At 46.7% G+C, this 26,312-nt stretch overlaps 1 protein-coding gene across 1 annotated transcript in view; it reads left to right on the top strand.

Moving 5' to 3' along the window:
• Positions 1-26,312, top strand: part of LOC137336033 (netrin receptor UNC5D-like) — a 203,488-nt gene that overhangs the window by 131,711 nt on the left and 45,465 nt on the right. The gene's annotated exons all lie outside the window — the stretch shown is intronic.

Here is a 26,312-nt window from a genome sequence, read left to right on the forward strand (position 1 = left end):
TAAACTAGTTTCCAACTTGCTTTTATTTCAATTCATAAAGCTTCCCTTCACTGTGATGCTCTGCCATAACCTAAAATTCAATCCCTTAGGTAGAAAGAAGAAAGGCTGGCATTTATACAGCACCTTATGATGTGTCTGAAAGGGCTTCACATATAATGAGCGACTTTAAAGTGCGGTGAACAGCAAGATCCCACAAACTTCAGTGAGTTAACTGACCAGTTGATCTGTTTTTGGTGAATGTTAGACTGGACACCAGAAGAATTCCCTGCTCAACTTCAAGCAATGCCATCCCATCTTAAGATAAAGGCTTGCATTTATATGGCAGCCTTACTCTTAACGTCTCATTGAAAGGACAGCACCTCTGACAGTGTAGCTGTCCTTCGGCACTGTAATGGAGCATAGACTATGTGCTGAATTCCTGGTGTATGGGGCTTGAATCCACAACCTTGTAAATCGGAGGCAAGAGTGCTACCAGTTGAGCCAAGCTGGCACAGAGGTTCAGTTGTACTGTTTATCATTGATTTCTGAACCAGTGTTCATCAAGTGACCCTTTTGGTCCCTGAAGAAGCTTTGGTTGCCCTGTTGCGATTGCAGTGCAAATTCTGCAGGACTTTCATTCTCAGGTTTGCCTCTTTATTTTTGCATCTAGCTGCCATCTGTTGTTACGCCAGTTGACATAATTATAAATTAAAATATCGTCCGCACGCCTGCCCGCCCCCCCCACCCCCCGGCCCAGAGTATGAGGCTCAGAAGATTCTAACTCCTGGAGCTCCTCTGACTCCCACCCGAACCCAGCGGGAATGTCAAGGTTGCTGGCAGGCGAGAGTGGGATTTCACACGGCAAGAGGCCGCCATCCGGGTCCCGAGGGAACAGTCCCCGGCACTCAGGTAAGTGGTGGCTGGGAGGGGTCCGAAAGCAATCGCAGTGGGGCAAGAGGAAGGGAACCCCTCCCAGGGCAGGGGAGGCCCAAGGTTTCCTTCTGAGGCCCGGAGGAACACTCCTGCTCCTCTTGACCCGCTTAAAAATAAATTCGACTTACCTGGGCTTCTTCCGACCACGACCCTGCTGAGGGAGTGCTGCACTGTCGGCGGCGTCACCTTTTGGATGAGGCATTAAACCGAGGCCCCGTCTGCCCCCTCAGGTGGACGGAAAAGATCTCATGGCACTTTGTTGAAGAAGAGCAGGGGAGTTCTCCCCGGTGCCCTGGCCAATATTTATCCCTCAACCAGCCTCACTAAAACAGATTATCTGGTTATTATCACATTGCTGTTTGTGGGAGCTTGCTGTGCGCAAATTGGCTGCCGCGTTTCCTACATTACAGTCGTGACTACATTGAAAGGTGCTATAGAAATGCAAGTCTTTCTTCTACTTGCTGCCAGGTTTCTCTGGTGGTTCAAGCACTGGGATCACGATCGGCAGTTAAAGTCGCACTGGGCTCCGCATTAAATCATTTAAATATTAGTGAGGCTCCCGCCTGCCTGTGACGGGCGACCCTGCCGCTGCTAAAAAGGCACCGGGCACAAACGTGTCAGGAAGCGGCCGGCTGCCATTTTAACTGTCTGCCCATCCCATTCCTGCCAAATGGCCACCGTTTAAAATCGGCCCTGGAGTGATCGAGTTCAAAAGATCATGTGGCTGGAGAGAGAAGGTGGGTGAGAGATATGGTGAGAAGGCAGATGGGCGGAGTTAATCTGTCATCAAGAAATGGGCTTGTTGTTGAGCTGAACGCCCTTGTTATCATTGCTAAAAAAAAAAAAATTCTGTGCTCCCCGCAATAAATCTTGCAAAAATCTGCTTCCTCGGCTTCCTCAGCTAACAGCCACTGAACAGTCTGCCGTGCAGCATCATAATTCAGCCAGGTAGGGGATACGCACTCTCTGTAATTAGGCAATCTGTGTAGCTTTCGTGCTACACCATATGGTCCATCATAAGTACATAGATAGTGAATGACTGGTTACTATAGTTAAAGAATAATCTATATGACTGTAATTGGAATAGAGATGTGGCTCGTTGTGCTCTCGCAGACTGCGTTTCAGAATGCTCTACACGTAGCCGTGTACCTCGTACAGTCGCAACCACTGATGTTTATTTACGTCCCAATCTGTGAGAGATGCTGTGAATTTCACTCCAAGAACAATACCCGTTAAAAACAGTTATATCGTGTTAATAAATCAAGGTGGGTCGAAGCTCACACGTGCGCCTTGATCTACTGCATAGATTTTCAAACTGGAGTCCCAGGGAGCCACCAGAGGTTCCCAGAGGATTGCCTATGTCTCCAGGTATCTTGCTGTCATCGGATTTCTGTATTTTGCAGTGTTTGTTGACTTACGAGCTTGTTATTTCTGATCTGTTTCCTGGTGGCGCTGTCTTTGGGAAGTTAAGATGGGAGGTCCCCAGGATTGTGTCAGTATTTGCTTGGGGTCCCTGTCTTAATATTTGTTCAGGGTCCCCCTAAATAGAAAGGTTACCAAACCCCCGATGCACAGAATGTGATTGTTAATTATGCAATTCGTTCTGAGCCTTCACCTGACCTTTGATGTTTGTTTTCTAATATTGTGTTTATTTTCCTTCTTTCAGTGCAGATGTCCTGTTACAAAAGCAGTGCAATTCTTTCAAATAATAAGCTTCAAAGTACCAATGGGCCTGTTGGATTTCTCTTATTTGATTAAATCATCTAAGCCTGCTTGTGATATTAGTGTGGAAATTATGGGGGCATTTTTAACCAAACCGTCGGGAAACGGACGGGATCGGGGGCAATGCCAATTTTACACCCCGCCCGATTTTTACTCTCCGTTGAAGCCAATGGAGAGTACGATTGGATGGGTAAAACCAGCGTTCCGCCCAATCCCGTGGGTTTCCCGCTCGGTGGATCAAGTTAAAATTACCCCCTGTCTTTCTCTGTTAGATTAGCTCCTCTGTTAAGCTAACAAACAGTGGAGTATCAAGCTAATACATTCAGGATTTCTAGGCTAATATTGCAAACAGTAATATCTAGATAATAGAAGCTGCCCAGGTGAGGGACATGGATCTTTTTCTAAAAATGGTTTGCTGATTTTTTTTTTCCTTTTTTGCCAACTTTTCTGCCTCCGTCCTTTCCTGACAGCATCCGCTGCTTGTTGGGAAACACTTGCAGAGACACCAGCCTTCCCCTAGTAACCATTATTCGTGTGTGAGCTTTGACAGTGATTGTAAGGAGGCTATCTGACTATGGAAGGGTGTTAGAGCTGAGTCCAATCATGTCCTCACCCAATTTCCACTCTGGCAGGAGTCACTGGATCGTGATCAGGAGTAGGGGATCTTCTCCCTAACTTTAGGTAAGGACAGGATCAGGTTCAGCTGTGATGCTGTCCACAGTCAAATAGCCTGCCACCATTCACTGTCTGGGCTCACAAATGAGGAATATTCTCTTTGCCAAGGGACTATAAGGCAGATGCCCATGTGACTGTAGACTAGCAAGACCCAGCAGCTTCAGGGGAGGAGACAAGAAGCAGTGGGGGGAAAATATCTCTAGGGGTAGTTACTTTATGAGAACCCATACTTCTTTGTCACAAATGTACCCCGACATTACTTGAGCCTTATTGTGCCAGCCGTGTGTGACAAGACATGTGTCAAGACCCGTTTCATTGCGAATGTGCCTAAAAGCAGGACCAATCTAATCCGGCCAATTACCGCCCCATCAGTCTACTCTCAATCATCAGCAAAGTGATGGAAGGTGTCATCGTCAGTGCTATCAAGCAGCACTTACTCACCAATAACCTGCTCACCGATGCTCAGTTTGGGTTCCACCAGGACCACTCGGCTCCAGACCTCATTACAGCCTTGGTCCAAACATGGACAAAAGAGCTGAATTCCAGAGGTGTGGTGAGAGTGACTGCCCTTGACATCAAGGCAGCATTTGACCGAGTGTGGCACCAAGGAGCCCAAGTAAAAATGAAGTCAGTGGGAATCAGGGGAAAACTCTCCAGTGGCTGGAGTCAAACCTAGCACAAAGGAAGATGGTAGTGGTTGTTGGAGGCCAATCATCTCAGCCCCAGGATTTTGCTGCAGGAGTTCCTTAGTGTAGTGTCCTCGGCCCAACCACCTTCAGCTGCTTCATCAATGACCTTCCCTCCATCATAAAGTCAGAAATGGGGATGTTTGCTGATGATTGCACAGTGTTCAGTTCCATTCGCAACCCCTCAGACAATGAAGCAATCCGTGCCCGCATGCAGCAAGACCTGGACAACATCCAGGCTTGGGCTGATAAGTGGCAAGTAACATTCGCGCCAGACAAGTGCCAGGCAATGACCATCTCCAACAAGAGAGAGTCTAACCACCTCCCCTTGACATTCAACGGCATTACCATCGCCGAATCCTCCACCATCAACATCCTGGGGGTCACCATTGACCAGAGACTTAACTGGACCAGCCATATAAATACTATGGCTACAAGAGCAGGTCAGAGGCTGGGTATTCTGCGGCGAGTGACGCACCTCCTGACTCCCCAAAGCCTTTCCACCATCTACAAGGCACAAGTCAGGATTGTGATGGAATATTCTCCACTTGCCTGGATGCGTGCAGCTCCAACAACACTCAAGAAGCTTGACACCATCCAGGACAAAGCAGCCCACTTGATTGGCTCCCCATCCACCACCCTAAAAATTCACTCCCTTCACCACCGGCGCACTGTGCCTGCAGTGTGTACCATCCACAGGATGCATTGCAGCAACTCGCCAAGGCTTCTTCGACAGCACCTCCCAAACCCGCGACCTCTACCACCTAGAAGGACAAAAGCAGCTGGCACATGGGAACACCACCACCTGCACGTTCCCCTCCAAGTCACACACCATCCCGACTTGGAAATATATCGCCGTTCCTTCATCATCGCTGGGTCAAAATCCTGGAACTCCCTTCCTAACAGCACTGTGGGAGAACCTTCACCACACAGACTGCAGTGGTTCAAGAAGGTGGCTCACCACCACCTTCTCAAGGGCAATTAGGATGGGCAATAAATGCCGGCCTTGCCAGCGACGCCCAAATCCCATGTACGAATAAAAAAAATGTTTCCGTGAAAAATATTTTTCTTTTTTTAAAAAAAAAATTGTAGCGAGAGACTTGCATCAATGTGGCAACTTATCAAACATGTCAGAAGCACCTTAAAGCACTTCACACTCAGCGAGTTACTTTGAAATGACTGTTGTGTGGGAAATGCAGCAGCTGGACCCCAGAAACAGCAATAAGACGAATGAGCTTTTAATCAGTTGTTGGGGGTGTTGAGGGAGGAATGTTGATCAGGGCAGCAGGAGAACTCCCTGCTCTCCCTTGAGTAACGTCATGGGATCTTTTACATTCACCGAAGCAGACAAGCAGGGAATCAGTTTAATGTCTCATCTAACAGGCAGTACCTCTGTCAATGCACCACTTCCTCACTCAGCCTAGATTACGTGCTCAATTCTGTAGTGGGATTTGAACCCATAACCTTCATGTCTTAGAGGTGAGAGTGCTTTCAACTGAGGCAAGCTGATTTAAACTAAAAATACTTATTAACTCCTTGGTTAAAATAGCAGAGGAGTGAATTCCATAGCAGCACATTGAGCACTTGTGTGCCAATATCCCATGGCATCATTTCAAAGCCTTTATTTTTATTGTTCGCAAAAAAGAACAAAGGAAGAGGTGGGAGAAATCTGTTTTTACACAGAGGGTTGTGAGGATATGAACGTAGCAAGAGAAACAATGGTAGAAGCAGAATCCATTTTGGCTTTTAAAACAGAAGTGGATAAGTATTTCATAACAAAAGCATTAAAAGGGGTTGGGGAAAGGGCAGAGGAAGGGGACTAAGTGGAGAGCTCATTCAGTGAGCCAGCACAGGCTCGATGGGCCGAATGGTGAAAGGGCAGAGGAAGGGGACTAAGTGGAGAGCTCATTCAGTGAGCCAGCACAGGCGCGATGGGCCGAATGGTGAAAGGGCAGAGGAAGGGGACTAAGTGGAGAGCTCATTCAGAGAACCAGCGCAGGTGCAATAGGCCGAATGGGAAAAGGGCGAGGTAAGGAGATGAAACGGATAGCTCATTCAGAGAGCCAACACAGGCGCGATGGAATAAATGGGGAAAGGGGGAGGGAAGGTGACTAAGTGGAGAGCTCATTTCAGAGAACCAGCACAGGAACAATGGGCTGAATGGCCACCTGTGCTGTAAAATCCAGTGATTCTATAATAGTTTGGGTGCCCTGAACACAAGCAGTTGTTTGCTGCACTGTCAGGACAAATGAGAGTGGGTGTTTTTTTAATGAAAGCTAACTGGAATCAAGTCAAGTTACAACGTGAAACGTGCTGTTGGATTGGAGACAGCAATGTGCTATAATTTTTGTTCGTGACATTTTAGCTCGAATCATTACAGCTGAAAAAGCTTATTGTTGCTTGCTTCGGAAAGGGTATATCTGGGGCCATGTTATAAAGATTTGTTCAATGAATGCTGTTACAATTTGAGTACCATTGTGCACTGGGTAAATTCATCACTCCATAGCTGGAACTCTGTCTAATTTATATGCATGATTGCATTTCAGCAAGCACGTCTGATAGGAAAAATAATTTATTGCAAATGTCTGAATCGTGCATGCAATTTCTGGTATAGATATAAAAGCCAGAAATGTATTCAGAAAGGGCTGCATATTACTGTAGGTAATGCTGTTTGTGCTCTCGGATTTAGAAATGAGCTCTTGGGTCAGGTACTTTTTTTTTCAATGTTATATTCATCAAGGTGAGGGATGCTGGTGCTGGGGAATGGAACACTCTACATTTCAGCAACACCATCAAGCACTCACAAGTCAGCACGGATTAGATACAGGGATTAGATAAAGCTCCCTCTACACGGTCCCATCAAACACTCCCAGAGCAGGTACAGCACGAGTTAGATACAGGGTAAAGCTCCCTCTACACAGTTCCATCAAACACTCCCAGAGCAGGTAAAGCATGGGTTAGATACAGAGTAAAGCTCCCTCTACACAGTCCCATCAAACTCTCCCAGAGCAGGTAAAGCACGGGTTAGATACAGGGTAAAGCTCCCTCAACACAGTCCCATCAAACACTCCCACAGCAGGTAAAGCAGGGGTTAGATACAGGGTAATGCTCCAGCTACACAGTCCCATCAAACTCTCCCAGAGCATTTATAGCACAGGTCCAACGGAAACGAAAATTGGGCAGGTTATAAAATGGGCTACCCATTTGTTATCGCCCGTTTTTGAGCTACTGCCGAAAACCAATTTTATCCCGAGGACATTTCACCGTCTTATTAAACAAGGATTGTAACCCTTATTTTAAACAGGGAGTTTTGCACTTTTGACTAGCAGGGAGCGCACCCTTATATTAAGCAATCAATGTTAACCTTATATTAAGCAATCAATGTTAACCTTATATTAAACAATCCAGCGTTAACCTTATATTAAACAATCAGTGTTAACCTTATATTAAACATGCAGTGTTAACCTTATATTAAACATGCAGTGTTAACTTTATATTAAACAATCAGTGTTAGCCTTATATTAAACATGCAGTGTTATTCATTCACCTGACGAAGGGGATAATCTCCGAAAGCTTGTGATTTTAAAATAAATTTGTTGGACTATAACCTGGTGTTGTAAGATTCCTTACATTTGTCCACCCCAGTCCATCACCGGCATCTCCACATCATGGTTACATTAAACAAGCAGTGTTAGCCTTACATTAAACAATCAGTGTTCACCTTACATTAAACAAGCAGTGTTAGCCTTATATTAAACAAGCAGTATTGGCCTTACATTAAACAAGCAGTGTTAGCCTTACATTAAACAAGCAGTGTTCACCTTATATTAAACAAGCAGTATTGGCCTTACATTAAACAAGCAGTGTTAGCCTTACATTAAACAAGCAGTGTTCACCTTATATTAAACAAGCAGTATTGGCCTTACATTAAACAAGCAGTGTTAGCCTTACATTAAACAATCAGTGTTCACCTTATAATAAACAAGCAGTATTGGCCTTACATTAAACAAGCAGTGTTAGCCTTATATTAAACAGTCTTAACCTTATATTAAACAGATAGTCTAACTCTCACACAACTTACAAAGAAAGTTACAAGTGTTTAAAGTGTCTATTTTTATCTCACTCTGAAGATTTTTTGATGGTTCTGCAATGACACTGATTGTACCTCGTGCACAAATTCACAATTGATGAAAAAAGCAAGTAATCTACAAATGCTTGTTTTGATGAGTACTTTCAGGCTAGGAATAGGATTTTGTTTGTACAACCAAGAGTTTACGTAGGTGTTGTGAATCTAAGTGATTGCAGCTGCTGGTGATATTCAATCCTTGCAGACCAGCCTGAGCTATATTTGGGTTCCCAATCCCCATTTCAGCACAAGTTATGTTCATTTCTAGATGTTCTTTGTCCTGGTCATCAGCGTTTGTTTTCAGTTTGACTGGTTAGTTCAGTGAATAACCAGCTTCTCCACACACAAGACTCTTCATCCAGGTTTATTCTAAGTTTCCTTCCATTTCCTTTTGTGCAGTATGTTAGGTTTTTACTTTTTACTGGATAATACGTATCCAGAACCCTTAATTATACAATGTTGGCACCTTACAGGATAATCCATACGCACACTCCCTTAAACAAGCTCGAGAACTAGGAAACACTGAGATGCCTGATTAATACTTTTTATTCACAAAACACAATACAACCCATTACATGCAGTGCATGTGAGACTGGTACCTATAGTGACTCAGGGGCAGAGGGCTCATCAGGAAAGTCGCACGCTGGTCTCAGCCAGACAAGATCAAAGTCCCCACGGAGCTCTAGTGTGCTGTATCTTTTATAGGGTTAATCGCGACCTACTAACGTGATGCTATTGTGTCAATACGTTCTACCTACGTTGAGTTATACATGACCACAGGTAAACTGTGTGTGGAGGCTAAAGATGTGGGTATGGTTCTGAATGAATACTTTGCATCTGTCTTCACAAAGGAGAGGGATGATGCAGGGATTGAAGTTAAGGAGGAGGAATATGAAATATTGGATGGGATAAACATCGTGAGAGAGGAAGTATTAAGGGGATTAGCATCTTTGGAAGTGGATAAATCACCAGGGCCGGATGAAATGTATCCCAGGCTGTTAAAAGAAGCCAGGGAGGAAATAGCGGAGGCTTTAACAATCATTTTCCAAACTTCACTAGATACAGGCATAGTGCCGGAGGATTGGAGGACTGCTAACGTTGTACCGTTGTTTAAAAAGGGAGCGAAGGATAGACTGAATAATTACAGGCCAGTCAGGCCTAACCTCGGTGGTGGGCAAATTATTGGAATCAATTCTGAGGGACAGGATAAACTGCTACTTAGAAAGGCACGGACTAATCAAGGACAGTCAGTATGGATTTGTTAAGGGGAGGTCGTGTCTGACTAACTTGATTGAATTTTTCGAGGAGGTGACAAGGAGGATCGATGAGGATAGCACAATTGATGTAGTCTACATGGATTTTAGCAAGGCTTTTTGACAAAGTCCCACATGACAGATTGGTCAAAAAAGTAAAGGTCCATGGCATCCAAGGGAATGTGGCAAATTGGATCCAAAGTTGGCTCAGTGGCAGGAAGCAAACGGTAATGGTTGACGGGTGTTTTTGCGACTGGAAGGCTGTTTCCAGTGGGGTGCCGCAGGGCTCAGTACTAGGTCCTTTGCTTTTTGTGGTATACATTAACGATTTGGACTTAAACGTAGGGGGCATGATTAAGAAATTTGTAGATGACACAAATATAGGCCATGTGGTTGATAGTGAGGAAGAAAGCTGTAGACTGCAGGAAGGTATCAATGGACTGGTCAGATGGGCAGAAAAGTGGCAAATGAAGTTCAATCCGGAGAAGTGTGAGGTAATGCATTTGGGGAGAGCAAACAAGGCAAGGGAATACACAATAAATGGGAGGATACTGAGAGGCGTAGAGGAAGTGAGGGACCTTGGAGTGCATGCCCACAGATCCCTGAAGGTAGCAGGACAGGTAGATAAGGAGGTTAAGAAGGCATATGGAATGCTTTCCTTTTTTAGCCGAGGCATAGAATATAAAAGCAGGGATGTTATGCTGGAACTGTATAAAACACTAGTTAGGCCACAGCTTGAGTACTGCTCACAGTTCTGGTCACCACATTACAGGAAGGATGTAATTGCACCAGAGAGGGTGCAGAGGAGGTTTACGAGCATGTTGCCAGGACTGGAGAATTTTAGCTCTGGTGACAGATTGGATAGGCTGGGGTTGTTTTCCTTGGAACAGAGGAGGCTGAGGAGTGATTTGATTGAGGTGATATGAGGGGCTGAGATAGAGTGGATAGGACGGACCTATTTCCCTTCGCGGAGGGGTCAATAATCAGAGGGCATAGATTTAAAGTGATTGGTAGAAGGATTAGAGCGGAAATTAGGAAAAATGTTTTCACCCAGAGGGTGGTGGCGGTCTGGAATTCACTGCCTGAGAGGGTGGTAGAGGCAGAAACCCTCAACTCATTTAAAAAATACCTGGATGTGCACCTGAGGAGCCGTGACCTGCAGGGCCACGGACCAAATGCGGGAAAGTGGGACTAGGCTGGGTGGCCCGTTTCTCAGCCAGCGCGGAGACGATGGGCCGAATGGCCTCCCTCTGTGCCGTAGATTTTCTATGATTCTGTGTTAACCCATTAGATCACCTCATAAAGTGATGTTCGTTGTGTAATTCTTTTCAGTGCGACTGCGCAACTTTATCTATCCCTTGTCCATTGTTCTGCCTACAGTCTGTTCTACCTGTTCTGATCATTTCCTCGATCAGCCTTTGTATTAAGTCTGTCTCCTGACCACCTGTCCCTGTGCCTACCATGTCTTGTTCTCATAGATTGTTAGTGAATGAATGTCTGTCATCAGGTATTAATCTTGTCCTGTGTGACCTTTCAGAGACTTCTTACTCTGCAATTTTTACCTTAATGTGTTTAAGGGTGGTTAATTAATTAGAGGTAATCAGTTCAATCGCTTTCCCTTGAACAGTGTTGGTCCTGATATCAAACTACAGGGTACGTTAACACGGCAATTAAGATGTAATTACAGATGAGTTTTAATGACTTATTTGGTTCCAAGTTCTTTATTTTTGCACAGTAGCAGTTATGCGAATTTGTGAACTTGATGGTAACTTGTGTTATCAGGATACCCTCGGGTTGCTATATGTGAGCAAGTAAAAGGTTTTCGGTGGTTTGCAGCAAACTCTTAAACGCATTCTGAAATACAACTTCTGTTCTGTAAGATTCTATGGGCACTAAATTGGGCCGCGTAGCGCCCATTGTTTCGGCGCTACGCGGCCTCTCCGACATCCAAGATGGCGAGACGTGTGCCAGACGCGTTCTTGGTATAGGAGTTAGCGCAGGCGCAGATAACAAACGCTGGAATCATGTGAAGTAGGGAGAAACTGGCTTCAATCAGTGTGCAACGCTGATTTAAAGTGATAGACACCATTTTGGGACTTAACGCTCAACTCAACGCACAGGTCTTAACCCTGACCATCTGAACGTGTCTTAGAGTGCCTGGAGGAACCCCCACCGGCGATATTTAAAGGGACCATGCAGGATTTACAGGTTAGTGGCTGGATTATTGCCTCTGGCTGCCGAGACATTTGTAACCGTTTTTGGAGGTCTCCTAGACTAGGACGCGGGGACACAGCCTAACATTTAGAGCCATGACGTGCAGGAGTGAAGTTAGAAAATGCTTCTACACGCAAAGGCTGGGAGATGTTTGGAACGCTCTTCTACAGACGGCAGTTGATGAATGTTAAATCTGAGATTGATAGATTTCTGTGAACCAAGGGTATTAAGGGATATGGGGCTAAGGCGGGTATATGGAGTTAGGTCACAGGTCCACCATGATCTCACTGAATGGTGGAACAGGCTTGAGGGACTAAATGCTACTGCCACTTGCTGGCTCTTGATATGCGCCACCTTCTCCTGCAAAAAAGCGAGGTGTATGCCTGGGTGATGTGCCTGACATGGTTGAATAGCTGCCTGTGAGTTGTGGGTGGGCGGCTTGAAACAGTGGTAATGTAATGTGTAAGTGCGGGAGGTAGCATCTGATGGGAAGAGTTGAGTACTGGTGGAAAGAGTTTATTGGTATGTGGGGGATGGGGGGTGTAGTGCATGGTGCAGTTGGTAGGAGACGCCACTTGACAGCTGACCTCATTCAACTTGCCCACTCATGTCAAAGCATTGAACTTCTTCCAGCACTACATCCGTGTTCATGATGCTGTGCGCCTGGCATTGACTTCGTCCCCCGCTGCCTCCCAATGTCTTTTGAGTATATGTCTGGAGGCCCTCTTCCACCGCCCCCCCCCCGCACCGTCACTGCGGATATAGGATGTCCTTCCTTCTGCCCACCTCTTGTACCCAAGGTCTCTAGTGCATCAGTAGAGAACCTTGGTGCACGCGCTCTCACAGGCCTGTTACAACTCAGATCAGCAGATTGGTGAGGTCTGGTGTGCAGATTGGAGGATGTGGGATTTAGTGGTGCGCAAACTTTACTCAATGTTTTAACATAACTCATCAGTGTGTAAACGTAGGGATGGGATCTGCATCTGGTAATGGAGCGGGTATGTGGTTGGAAGCTCATCTCAGGGTCACATAGGACGCTGAGATTGTGAATGGTCAGGTTCAGCCTCAGACAGTGGCCAGAGAGAGGGGCGGAGTCAATGGAACAAAGAGACACTATGGGAACTTCTGATCCTAATATCAAAACCAAAATTTGGAATAAGATACTAAATAAACAGCCTGCATCACAATTGTATGAATCGCCTAAAACCTTTGAGAAACTCTTGTTGGGGTACTGCACCACATTGGTCACCTAGTTGCTACAGTTCATAGTAACATCAACAGCAGAAATGCCAAAGCAATGAAGCTCGGATTCTCCATTTTACCTTGGAAGTATTTATTCAAACTGCTCCAAGAAACAGTAATTTTGATCAGCTTACCCATTATGTATTCATCTTTTCCAAGCCGTCAATCATGTGGTATAAGAAGGGTTGAGTGTGTGGTGCACAATATCAAATCACAGACAAGAAAACATCTCCGCAGCACTTTACAATCATAGCATTGTACAGCAGTCCATTGGGACTTTTACTGCGCAAATGTAGTTACTTCATGGGGCACGACTTTTGTAAAGGAAAGCAACCAAAAATTGCTTTTATAATGGATATTGTGAAGGAACAAACTATTTTTCCCTTTTTGTATTATTGCTGTCAAAACAGAAGCAATGACTAAAACAGGAATATTATGAACACTAAGATCCAAAACTCTCTTCCTATGTACAGGTACATACAGGGGTAGAGATTAGGCTGGGTCTGTTTCCAGGACCAGACTCAGTGCTGTGTGAGCAGCACGCGCCCAAACAGAGAGGCCCAGGGCCGGCCCAGAATTGGGCCTCTAGTTTCCTCTAAGTATTCCAGGCGAGCTGCCGGCACATGCCCCGTCTCCACAGGCGGCTCGTCCTTCTCCAGGATTGAATTTTGGGCTACTTGTCTCACCTGCAGCAGCCCTCAGGTAAGTTCCAGGAGTTGGGGGGTTTGGAGCATGCAATGGGGGAAGGGCGATCGCTGGGACTGTGAAGTTGGGGAGAGCACCTTCTGCTCCTCCTGGCGCCGCAGAAAGATTTTTTTTTCAATTAAAAATAAATCCACCTGTCATTCCCCTACTCATCGGTGGCTGATTTTGTAAAGAGGTCCTTCAACAGGCATCGTGTCCCTCGTTAACATATTCAGTGCCCATTTTAGTTGTCCGCCTGGTACGCCTTCAAAATGGGCCCCACAAATTTAGCAGCGGGACCAACGCCTACGCAGGTTAGGCACAGGCTGTTCCACTGCTAAAGTGGTATGCTTTGCGTCAATTTTACACCCGTAAAACAGGCACAACGCATATCAGTTTCTTCCCCGGGGGTTAAACTTTCAGAGACTCCACTTACACTGCAGAACACAGGTTGGTCAATTGGGCCTGGAGGGTAGTGTGCCCAATTTGCAGCGCTCCCAATTTTTCCAGTCATTAAAGTTAATTACAGAGTCTTGAAAAGTTTGCCCCATGATTTTAGAAGGGACAATCTCACCTTAGTGTGAGTATATTCCTTCATATCACAGAATGTACAAAGTTTCCAGTCCAGAGAAATTCCTTTATTTTAGAATTTGGTCCCACACCAACATGAGAAAAATTCCTCTGGTCCAATTCATTGGGCTCGATTCTAAAACTGAAGTGCGGCGGGGGGGGGGGGGTGGGGGGGTGCGGGGGCACGAAGAAAATTGGGGTTTCCAGGAGCGGGGAGAAATCCAGGCTCCTCCAACACGCCTAAGAACGTGCACGACCCAGAGTCATCTGGGTGCGTGCGCCGTTTCCGAACCCGGAGCTTGCGGGACGATATTTAAAGCAGCAATTGAACTAGTTAACCTCGTTTAAAAATACAATTAGCTATGAAGGCAAGTGATTTCAACGCTGCCTCAGCGTATTTCCCACGGGGAAACGAGTCGTGTTTCAGCAGGCAGCCATTTGGACGTTTAAATCCCAGTTTGACAGATGGGGATAAAAGGTGAGTTATTGCAACAGGGCACTCAGTCCTCTCAGACAAACTTTTCGCTGGGAGATCTTTGTGTTTAGACTGAAAATTCTTGGTTTCCACTCAGAATTGTTCTGTTTACACATATTTACCAACTTTTCGGACCCCCTCAAATTGACACCATCAGGATGGGGGGTGCGATGGCTGCATTCACCAGTACATCCGAGGACAAGAAACATCACCATCCTCACCAGCACGGCGTGCACTTCTGCCATTTGTAGCTCCACAACACAGAGCTGCACCACAGGCACCTGCACAAGAGCACAGAGGGCAACATCAGAGAAAGCGACGTCGCAGAAGGCACTCCCCTCGTCAGAGGGTCCACAGACCGAGGTTCAGCTTCCTGGACCTCTCCGATGAACAGTGCATACGGAGGCTCAGAGTGGGTCGTCAGGTGGTCACAGACATCTGCAGCCTCCTTCGTGCCGAGCTGCTCCAAGCGGGGCCTGGCGGCATCTCATTACCCGTCACAGTTAAAGTGACCCCTGCCCTCGACTGCTTCGCCTCCGGATCGTTCCAGGGTGCCATTGCCGGGGTCTCTCACTCGACTGCACACAAGTGTATAAGGCAGGTCACCGACGGTTTGTTTCGCAGGGCCTCGCAATACGTCAACTTCTCAGCCAGACGGAGAGGGCAGTGGGATTCCACGCTGTGGCTGGCTTCCCACGGGTGCAGGGTGCAATTGATTGCACCCATATAGCAATACGAGCACCTCCACATGAGCCAGGACTGTTCATCAACAGAAAGGGGTATCACTGCATCAACACTGAGCTAGTTTGTGACCACCCCAAAAGATTTCTTCACCGATGCGCCAGATTCCCTGGCAGCTGCCATGATTTGTTCATTCTGAGGGAATCCAATATCCCGGGCCTCTTCCATGCATCAAACACCCTTAAGGGCTGGCTCTGCGGGGACATGGGATATCCCCTGCACACATGGCTCATGACACCTCTGAGGAACCCCATCACTGAGCAATAACACTGATATAACGACAGCCATATCGCCGCCAGGTCTGTAATTGAAGATGCGATAGGACTGCTGAAGATGGGATTTCGGTACCTCGATCGTTCTGGGGGAGCGCTTCAATACGCACCAGCGAGAGTGGGTCGCATTACAGTGGTGTGTTGTGTCCTGCACAACATGGCACGACAGAGAGGGGTATCAGTTGATGAGGCCCCATTCCCTCATCCACCATCCACATCTGCCATTCACATTGAGGAGAAGCAGGAGCAACAGCAGCAGGAGGAGGAGGACGACGAACTCAGGGGCAGAGCAGTGGCTCACCTGGCTGCTCGTGAGGCCAGAGAGTCATTTATATGTGAATGGTTCTCGTAAGATCACAAAGTGAGAATCGTCCAGTCCTCACACCAACTGGAAAGAGCAGCGCCAACACCAGCCGCCCGCCCCCCCGCCCTGCACAAAACAGTCCTGCAACTACACATACACCCACTGTAAACTCACCCACTGGGTGGCATCAAGTGTCGCCTTTCATGATGAAGCACATGAAAGGGCGCAATCATAAAAGGCAGTCAAGAATGGGCAAGACGTGGCAGTAGTGGTGAGAATGATAACATTTAATGTGACTTCAACAAAAAACAAATATAAATGAAAAACATGATAGTCTGTCAGACATCCTGTGCATACCCTTCGTGATCACAAGTCCTTCGCCTTTCTCTTCCTATCACTTCTACATGATGTATTCCCTGTGGCTGCAGCAGAGGTAGTGGCAGGTTGCTCATGTCCATGGCTGGACTGCTGAGATGCTTTCAGCCTACGCCCTCTGGGTTTAGGAGCCCGTGAGGGCCCCACCAAAGACTGCTCCACCTGCACCTGTGCAGGGGCTGACTCGGCCACCTGGAGAGGAGGCAGCATTGCGGGTACTGGTTGAGAGGGGGGACATTGGGTGAGACGTGGGGGCGCTTTGAGTGGCGTCCCCACTTTCATGTCCCCTTTCGCCATCATCCCTCTCCAGGACCAGGCCCACACCACTCCCACCACCCTGCCGGAGAACAGTTTGTATGGTGCCTTGGAAGCCCAGTTGTAAAGTCTCTGTCTGCCTGTTTAAGGCGGCAGAATGTTGTTCACCATGAGTCCAAACAGCCGTTGTCAGGGCCTGAGTGGACTCATTTGTGAGCCGTGATTGAAGCTCAAAGGAGGCGAGCCTTCTTTCCGTCGCAGACATCCTGCAGTTATCTGCAACACTATCTCAGACATTTCCGCAGTTACCTGCGACACTATCTTAGACATTTCAGCAGTTACATGCGACGCGATTTCAGACAGTTGCTCACGTCCCTGTGACACTATCTCAGAGATTCCCTCATGTCCCTGTGACAGTATCTCAGAGATTCCCTCATGTCCCTGTGACAGTATCTCAGAGATTCCCTCATGTACCTGTGACAGTATCTCAGAGATTCCCTCATGTCCCTGTGACACTATCTCAGAGATTCCCTCACGTCCCTGTGACAGTATCTCAGAGATTCCCTCATGTCCCTGTGACACTATCTCAGAGATTCCCTCACGTCCCTGTGACAGTATCTCAGAGATTCCCTCATGTCCCTGTGACACTATCTCAGAGATTCCCTCACGTCCCTGTGACAGTATCTCAGAGATTCCCTCATGTCCCTGTGACAGTATCTCAGAGATTCCCTCATGTATCTGTGACAGTATCTCAGAGATTCCCTCATGTCCCTGTGACAGTATCTCAGAGATTCCCTCATGTACCTGTGTCACCATTCCACTAATGCAGGAGTTGGACTCCTCCATCCTCTGCGCTATTGTGGAGAGTGTGCGTGGCACCTGTTCCAGTACCTGCTGTCCCTCGATCATTCTCCTTTTAAAGGATGGCCCCCAGGGTTCAGCATCTGCGTCCGGCTGAGCAGAGTGCACTCACCGACTCACAGCTGCCCTTGCTACCGGTGTCTGCTCATGCTCACTTCCGTGTGGTGACTCACCAGGTGCCAACCCAACTAACTGACTACTAGGACCCACCGAGGTGTGATTATCTGCGCTGGTGGATGGCTCGCTAAGATGTGACGGTGCGCCGTCAGAGGCTGGGAGCTCCTCTGAGGAATCGCCGTCTCCCGCCACTGCGGTTGTTGAAGGGCCCATAAGAGAACAGAAGACAATATTGAGCTTCATCACAGATGTGTCATGTTGCGATGAGCATACTGAGGTGTTCAACATGCCAAGTATTGTTAACATCGATTCATCTTGTGTGTGATGAATGTTAAAGTTGTGTCACCAGATGTTTGTGGGGTGCCAGTCTCGGCATCCCCGACGGACAGGTACTCGAGGGTGCGGCTGATCCCGAGGGCCTCCTCCTCCACCTCTGAGGGGACCACTATTTGATGTGGTCCCCCTACAGTCCTCGCCCTCTCACGTGCATTTTGCACTCTCTTCTAGAAGGGGAGAAAGTACAGACATGTGAGTGAGTGATGACGAAGTGATCAGCCGATGAATGCATTGCTATAGGAGAGGCTGACCGTGAAAGAGATGCATCAGAGGGTGAGTATCAGACAGAGACATCACATTGGATCAGGATTGGGGTGAGTGGTAGCAGTGGGGTCACAAATGGAGAGGTGAGGAAGTGAAGGTAAGTTGAGGATGAGCTTTAAGTGGGTGTGAGGATTGATGTGATCGAGTAGTCTTGGCAGTGCAGAATGAGTTGGGCGGGGGGGGCGGTGGTGATGTGGAACACGGAATGCAGGAGAATCAGTAAGTGTACTCACTTTTGCTGACCTCATTAGGTCATTGAAATGGTTCCTGCACTGGACCCAAGTGGGGGATATATTGCTTCTGCTGGTGACCTCCTCTGCCTCCTTGAGCCAGGCCTTCTTGGTGGCAGAGGGCAGGATACTTCCTCCTGTTGGCTGGGTAAAATAGTTCCATCCTCCTCCTCACCCCAGCCAGTAGCAGCTCAAGTGAAGCATCTGAATCTTGGAGCAGCCTTGCCCCTGTGCTAAGAACATAAGAAATAGGAGCAGGAGCAGGCCATTCGGCCCCTCGAGCCTGCTCCGCCATTCAATAAGATCATGGCTGATCTTCGACCTCAACTCCACTTTCCTGCCCGATCCCCATATCCGTTGATTCTCCTAGAGTCCAAAAATCTATCTATGTCAGCCTTGAAGATATTCAATGATTCAGCATCGACAGCCCTCTGGGGTAGAGAATTCCAAAGATTCACATCCCTCTGCTTGAAGAAATTCTCCTCATCTCAGTCTTGAATGGCCGACCCCGTATCCTGCAACTATACCCCCCCAGTTCTAGACTCTCCAGCCAGGGGAAACAATCTCTCAGCATCTACCCTGTCAAGCCCCCCATAATCTTATATGTTTCAATGAGATCACCGCTCATTCTTCTAAACTCCAGAGAGTATAAGCCCATTCTACTCAACCTCTCTTCATAGGACAGCCCTGTCATCCCAGGAATTAATCTAGTGAACCTTCATTGCACCGCCTCTAAGGCAAGTATATCTTTCCTTCGATAAGGAGACTAAAACTGTACGCAGTACTCCAGGTGAGGTTACACCAATGCCCTGTACAGCTGTAGTAAGACTTCCTTACTCTTGTACTCCAACCCTCTTGCAATAAAGGCCAACATGCCACTTGCCTTTCTAATTGCTTGCTGTACCTGCACACTAACTTTTTGTGTTTCTTGTACGAGGACACCCAAGCCTCTCTGAACACCAACATTTAATAGTTTCTCACCATTTAAAAAATATTCTGATTTTCTATTCTTTCTACCAAAGTGAATAACCTCACATTTCCCCACATTATACTCCATCTGCCACTTTCTTGCCCACTCACTTAACCTGCCTATATCCCTTTGCAGACTCTTTGTGTCCTCCTCACAGCTTACTTTCCCACCTCGCTTTGTATCGTCAGCAAACTTGAATACATTACACTCGGTCCCTTCATCTAGGTCATTAATATAGATTGTAAATAGCTGAGGCCCAAGCACTGATACTTGCATCACCCCACTAGTTACAGCAGCTAACCTGAAATCCGTTTATTCCTACTGTCTGTTTTCTCTCCGTTAGGTGAGGTGAGAGTAACTGCACTTGACATCAAGGCATCATTTGACCGAGTGTGGCACCAAGGGGCCCTAGAAAAATTGACGTCAATGGGAATCAGGGGGAAAACTCTTCAGTGGCTGGAGTCATACCTAGCACAAAGAAAAAGATGGTAGTGATTGTTGGAGGCCAATCATCTCAGCCCCAGGACAATGCTGCAGGAGTTCCTCAGGGCAGTGTCCTAGGCCCCACCATCTTTAGCTGCTTCATCATTGACCTTCCCTCCATCATAAGGTCAGAAATGGGCATGTTTGCTGATGATTGCACAGTGTTCAGTTCCATTCGCAACCCCTCAGATAGTGAAGCAGTCCGTGCCCGCATGCAGCAAGACCTGGACAACGTCCAGGCTTGGGCTGATAAGTGGCAAGTAAAATTTGCGCCAGGCAATGACCATCTCATTGGAATATAAGAACAGGAGTAGGCCATTCAGCCCCTCGTGCCTGCTCCGCCATTTGATAAGATCATGGCTGATCTGTGATCTAACTCCATATACCTGTTTTTGGCCCATATCCCTAAGTACCTTTGGTCACCAAAAAGCTATCTATCTCAGATTTAAATTTAGCAATTGAGCTAGTATCAGTTGCCGTTTGCGGAGGAGAGTTCCAAACTTCTACCACCCTTTGTGTGCAGAAATGTTTTCTAATCTCATTCCTGAAAGGTCTGGCTCTAATTTTTAGACTGTGCCCCCTACTCCTAGAATCCCCAACCAGCGGAAATAGTTTCTCTCTATCCACCCTATCTGTTCCCCTCAATATCTTATAAACTTCGATCAGATCACCCCTTAACTTTCTAAACTCTAGAGAATACAACCCCAATTTGTGTAATCTCTCCTCGTAACTTAACCCTTGAAGTCCGGGTATCATTCTAGTAAACCTACGCTGCACTCCCTCCAAGGCCAATGTGTCCTTCCGAAGGTGCGGTGCCCAGAACTGCTCACAGTACTCTAGGTGCGGTCTAACCAGGGTTTTGTATAGCTGCAGCATAACTTCTGCCCCCTTGTACTCCAGTCCTCCAGATACAAAGGCCAGCATTCCATTAGCCTTCTTGATTATTTTCTGCACCTGTTCATGACACTTCAATGATCTATGAACCTGAACCCCTAAGTCCCTTTGGACGTCCACTGTTTTTAACTTTTTACGATTTCGAAAGTACCCGGTTCTATTTTGAAGAGGTGACTAAAGTAGTGGACAGGGGAATGTCAATGGATGTTATTTATATGGACTTCCAGAAGGCATTTGATAAGGTCCCACATAAGAGACTGTTAGCTAAGATAGAAGCCCATGGAATCGAGGGAAAAGTATGGACTTGGTTAGGAATTTGGCTGAGCGAAAGGCGACAGAGAGTCGGGATAATGGGAAGGTACTCACATTGGCAGGATGTAACTAGTGGAGTCCCGCAGGGATCTGTCTTGGGGCCTCAATTATTCACAATATTTATTAACGACTTAGATGAAGGCATAGAAAGTCTCATATCTAAGTTTGCCGATGACACAAAGATTGGTTGTAAACAATTTTACAACACCAAGTTATAGTCCAACGATTTTTATTTGAAATCTACAAGCTTTCGGAGGCTTCCTCCTTCCTCAGGTAAATGTCAGGAGCTCCTTGAAGCCTACGCATTTATACATCACAGAACAATACATGGTGTTTACAAACTGCCCCTGCAACTGCCCGTTGCCAAGGCAATCACCGTGTTCAGACAGAGAGGTGTCACCTACAGAACCCCCGAATACACATTCAACAAAAAAACAAACAGGAAAAAAAAACAGAGAGAGAGAGAGAGGCAGAAACATCCGGAAAGCAGAGAAAGCCAGCAAATGACCCATTATATTAAAAACAGATAGCTTTTGTTCGCTGGTGGGGTAACGTGTAGCGTGACATGAACCCAAGATCCCGGTTGAGGCCGTCCTCATGGGTGCGGAATTTGGCTATCAATTTCTGCTCGACGATTTTGCGTTGTCGTGTGTCTCGAAGGCCGCCTTGGAGAACGCTTACCCGAAGATCGGTGGCTGAATGTCCCTGACTGCTGAAGTGTTCCCCGACTGGGAGGGAACCCTCATATCTGGCGATTGTTGCGCGGTGTCCGTTCATCCGTTGTCGCAGTGTCTGCATGGTCTCGCCAATGTACCATGCTCCGGGGCATCCTTTCCTGCAACGTATGAGGTAGACAACGTTGGCCGAGTCACAGGAGTATGAACCATGCACCTGGTGGGTGGTGTCCTCTCGTGTGATGGTGGTATCTGTGTCGATGATCTGGCATGTCTTGCAGAGGTTAGCGTGGCAGGGTTGTGTGGTGTCGTGGACGCTGTTCTCCTGAAAGCTGGGTAATTTGCTGCGAACGATAGTCTGTTTGAGATTGGGTGGCTGTTTAAAGGCGAGTAGTGGAGGTGTGGGGATGGCCATAGCGAGGTGTTCGTCGTCATTGATGACATGTTGAAGGCTGCGGAGAACATGGCGTAGTTTCTCCGCTCCGGGGAAGTACTGGACGACGAAGGGTACTCTGTTGGTTGCGTCCCGTGTTAGTCTTCTGAGGAGGTCTATGCGATTTTTCGCTGTGGCCCGTCGGAACTGTCGATCGATGAGTCGAGCATCATATCCTGTTCTTACCGGGGCGTCTTTCAGAGTCTGTAGGTGTCCATCCTGTTCCTCCTCGTCTGAGCAGACCCTGTGTATTCGCAGGGCCTGTCCATAGGGGATGGCCTCTTTGACGTGGTTAGGGTGGAAGCTGGAAAAGTGGAGCATCGTGAGGTTGTCCGTGGGCTTGCGGTAGAGTGAGGTGCTGAAGTGCCCGTCTTTGATAGAGATTCGTGTGTCCAAGAAAGAAACTGATTCCGGAGCGTAGAAACTACGCCATGTTCTCCGCAGCCTTCAACATGTCATCAATGACGACGAACACCTCGCTATGGCCATCCCCACACCTCCACTACTCGCCTTTAAACAGCCACCCAACCTCAAACAGACTATCGTTCGCAGCAAATTACCCAGCTTTCAGGAAAACAGCGTCCACGACACCACACAACCCTGCCACGCTAACCTCTGCAAGACATGCCAGATCATCGACACAGATACCACCATCACACGAGAGGACACCACCCACCAGGTGCACGGTTCATACTCCTGTGACTCGGCCAACGTTGTCTACCTCATACGCTGCAGGAAAGGATGCCCCAGAGCATGGTACATTGGCGAGACCATGCAGACACTGCGACAACGGATGAACGGACACCGCGCAACAATCGCCAGACATGAGGGTTCCCTCCCAGTCGGGGAACACTTCAGCAGTCAGGGACATTCAGCCACCGATCTTCGGGTAAGCGTTCTCCAAGGCGGCCTTCGAGACACACGACAATGCAAAATCGTCAAGCAGAAATTGATAGCCAAGTTCCGCACCCATGAGGATGGCCTCAACCGGGATCTTGGGTTCATGTCACGCTACACGTTACCCCACCAGCGAACAAAAGCTATCTGTTTTTAATATAATGGGTCATTTGCTGGCTTTCTCTGCCTTCCGGATGTTTCTGCCTCTCTCTCTCTCTGTTTTTTTTTCCTGTTTGTTTTTTTGTTGAATGTGTATTCGGGGGTTCTGTAGGTGACACCTCTCTGTCTGAACACGGTGATTGCCTTGGCAACGGGCAGTTGCAGGGGCAGTCTGTAAACACCATGTATTGTTCTATGATGATGTGGAGATGCCGGTGATGGACTGGGGTTGACAATTGTAAACAATTTTACAACACCAAGTTATAGTCCAGCAATTTTATTTTAAATTCACAAGCTTTCGGAGGCTTCCCCCTTCGTCAGGTGAACGATGTCACATCGTTCACCTGACGAAGGGGGAAGCCTCCGAAAGCTTGTGAATTTAAAATAAAATTGCTGGACTATAACTTGGTGTTGTAAAATTGTTTACAATTGTTCTATGATGTATAAATGCGTAGGCTTCAAGGAGCTCCTGACATTTACCTGAGGAAGGAGGAAGCCTCCGAAAGCTTGTAGATTTCAAATAAAAATCGTTGGACTATAACTTGGTGTTGTAAAATTGTTTACAATTGTCAACCCCAGTCCATCACCGGCATCTCCACATCACAAAGATTGGTGGCATTGTAAGCAGTGTAGATGAAAACATAAAATTACAAAGCTATATGGATAGATTAGGTGAATGGGCAAAACTGTGGCAAATGGAATTCAATGTAGACAAATGTGAGGTCATCCACTTTGGATCAAAAAAGGATAGAACAGGGTACTTTCTAAATGGTAAAATGTTAAAAATAGTGGATGTCCAAAGGGACTTAGGGGTTCAGGTACATAGATCAATGAAGTGTCATGAACAGGTGCAGAAAATAATCAATTTGTCTCATGGAATGCTGGCCTTTATATCTAGAGGACTGGAGTACAAGGGGGCAGAAGTTATGCTGCAGCTATACAAAACCCTGGTTAGACCACACCTGGAGTACTGTGAGCAGTTCTGGGCACCGCACCTTCGGAAGGACATATTGGCCTTGGAGGGAGTGCAGCGTAGGTTTACTAGAATGATACCCGGACTTCAAGGGTTAAGTTACGAGGAAAGATTACACAAATTGGGGTTGTACTCTCTAGAGTTTAGAAGGTTAAGGGGTGATCTGATCGAAGTTTATAAGATATTAAGGAGAACAGATAGGGTGGATAGAGAGAAACTATTTCCGCTGGTTGGGGATTCTAGGAGTAGGGGGCACAGTCTAAAAATTAGAGCCAGACCTTTCAGGAGCGAGATTAGAAAACATTTCTACACACAAAGGGTGGTAGAAGTTTGGAACTCTCTTCCGCAAACGGCAATTGATACTAGCTCAATTGCTAAATTTAAATCTGAGATAGATAGCTTTTTGGCAACCAAAGGTATTAAGGGATATGGGCCAAAGACAGGTATATGGAGTTAGATCACAGATCAGCCATGATCTTATCAAATGGCGGAGCAGGCACGAGGGGCTGAATGGCCTACTCCTGTTCCTATGTTCCTATCCTTTCTTGATCCAAAGTTAATTACCACATTTGCCTACATTGAATTCCATTTGCCACAGTTTTGCCCATTCACCTAATCTATCAATATCCCTTTGTAATTTTATGTTTTCATCTACACTGCTTACACTGCCACCGATCTTTGTGTCATTGGCAAACTTAGATATGAGACTTTCTATGCCTTCATCTAAGTCGTTAATAAATATTGTGAATAATTGAGACAGAGCAAAAATGCTCTGGGTCTACAACTTATGAGTGCAGTGATTGTAATGAATGTACAGTTGCTGCCAGAGTTCACATTTAGAAACAGTCATAATTTCTAATTCTCTTTGATCAGACGTGAGAACTGAATCATGTTGAGAACCCGGAGAGACCCAAACTCGACCATTTTGGATTAACTTGTGAATACTCTGGTTTGCCCAATTGTGGTGCATTTTGCGTGCTTGTTCTTTTTCTTTATTATTAAAAAATTAACATGGAAAGATTCCAAATTCTCACCCAGAAATCATATGAAGGAACTACCAATGTGCTCATGAGAGGTTGCTGCCTGTCGTGTTTGCCTGCATAACAGTCACTGCACTCCAAAAAGAAAAGTATTTCATTGTGTGAAGCATTTTGAGACATCTCGGCAAAACAAAGAACTTGCATTTATCTCGCACCTTTCACAAGCTCAGGACGTCCCAAGGCACTGTGCAGCCAATGAAGTACTTTTGAAGAGTAGTCATTGTTGTAATGTAGGAAACGCAGCGGCCAATTTGCTCACAGCAAGGTCCCACAAACGGCAATGAACAAATAATCTGTTTTAGCGATGTTAGTTGAGGAATAAATATTGGTCAGAACACCAGGGAGAATTCCCCTGCTCTTCGTCAAAATAGTGCCATGGGATCTTTTCTGTCCACCTGAGAGGGTAGATGTCTCGGTTTAACGATCTCATCCGAAAGACAGCACCTCCAAAGGTTCAGCACTCCCTCAGTACTGCACGGGAGTGTCAGCCTAGATTTTGTGCTCAAGCCCCTGGAATGGGACTTGACCCCACCACCTTCTGACTTAGAGGCGAAAGTCCCACCAACTGAGCCAAGGCAGACAAAGCAAGAAGGTAAGTGCAGAAACTTTTTTTTAAAAATCTACTGACATGAGCTCATCTGAATAACTTAAAAACAGTGGCTTTGAAATTGCACTGAAATAACCGTTGAATAACTTATGAAGAAGTCGTCCATTTATTCTAAGCGGGTTAACACCATCACTGACAGGTGGGAGAGAGGAATTTCATAAGAACACATTAGTTAGTATCCCACAGAGAGAAGGGGAGTCTTCTCTCACATGGAGGTTTATTCTCACGTGGTGGCACCCTGCTTCAAATATTCACGGAAGGTTCCACTGCCCGCTGTTTTAATGGAGAGGCAAATCGGGTGCGATATGGGGAGGGCGGCCAACCCGCTACTGCTCATTTTAGGTCCCTGCAGAAGTTGAATTTTACCCTCCAGGATTTTTTAATCAGTGCTCAAAATTAATCATGACTTGACACTGAGCGCTGAACCCTGCAACAGCTTGAACTCTGTGTGTACTTGCGTGTGTGCATGTCTGTGAGTGTGTGTAAACCTGAATCCATTGTCCTTGCTGGTTTCCCAACATTTGCCACGAATGTCAGCACCAGCAGATACGTGGTA

Source organism: Heptranchias perlo, chromosome 20, assembly GCF_035084215.1.
Source record: "Heptranchias perlo isolate sHepPer1 chromosome 20, sHepPer1.hap1, whole genome shotgun sequence".
NCBI lineage: Eukaryota > Metazoa > Chordata > Chondrichthyes > Hexanchiformes > Hexanchidae > Heptranchias > Heptranchias perlo.